The sequence below is a fragment of the Egretta garzetta genome, unplaced genomic scaffold (assembly GCF_000687185.1).
Source record: "Egretta garzetta isolate BGI_Z169 unplaced genomic scaffold, ASM68718v1 scaffold418, whole genome shotgun sequence".
NCBI classification, from domain to species: Eukaryota; Metazoa; Chordata; class Aves; order Pelecaniformes; family Ardeidae; genus Egretta; species Egretta garzetta.
This window is the reverse complement of record NW_009260492.1, coordinates 419319-420402: the sequence shown is the minus strand read 5'-3', so window position 1 is coordinate 420402 and position 1084 is coordinate 419319.

The following is a 1084-nucleotide window of genomic DNA, read 5'->3' as shown; positions in this document are numbered from 1 at the left end:
TTTTTATTCCTGGCCATATTAAAAACATCCTACCCTGAAGCAGGCTTACGATATACACATCTTACACCGTCTTCCTAGAGAACGTAACACACTATTGACATCTCTAATAGCTACTGGTTAGGAGGTGCAGGGCGCTCCTGCCGGGATCGCGGCTGACGAGGAGGCACCCGGCCGGCCACGGAGCTGCCGGGGGGGAGGAAGAGGAGGCGAGGTCCTTGCCCCAGCGAGCGAGCAGGCACCGAGTTGCCCACACCAGCGAAGGGCGACCAGGTTTTCATTTCTAGGAGCTGAGTAAGGTGGCAACCGCTGCCCGGAGAATTAAGACGGCTTCGTCTGCCTGGAGCAGAGGGGAACCTCGGCTTCGGGGCAGCCCCCCCCCCGCCAGCAAGTCCCACGCAGACGTCGAAGGCTCCGGCCACCGAGCGCCCCTTCGCATCGAGCTTCCTCTGCAGCGGAGGGGGAGGAAGCAGTCTCGGAGTCTTCACCAGCGACCACCAGGCTGGCCAGGCAAGGACAAGCCCCCCGGCCTCCTCCACCCCGGCAGGGCAAGCGCCCCCCCCTGCTCGGCCAACGCCGGGGAAAAGCAACCCCGAGGGGGTAGGGAGGGGGCGCCCGCAGCCCCCAAGCCAGGCGGTACCTGTGAGCACCGCATCCCCCTCCCGCGCCTGCCCGGGCAGGGAGAGCGTGCGCACGCAGGCAAACCAAACCAAAGCCAATCTTTTGTTTTCCTGAACTGTTTCATAAATCCTCGTCCATCTGCTGCGTTATCGGGTAACAGGCAGTTGCACATCAAGCCTCTTCCTACTTCGCATCGGCCATGGAAGCGGCCCAGGGGCGGCTTAGCAATGCACAGAAACAAAGAGAAAATGCATTGAAACGTGCATGGGAACAGCAGCGACGGGAGGAAGGGGGGCAGGCGAGGCCCCTCGCTTGCTCCAACTGGCGAACCCCGGCGCTAGCTGCAAAGGGTTTGATTAGCGCAGTAACGAGCAGCAGGGGGGCCCCGCTGCTGGAGGCGGCACGGGGGTTCTCCGAGGATCGCCCATCGCTTGGAACGCGCTGGGGAAGAAGCACCACCAGGCCC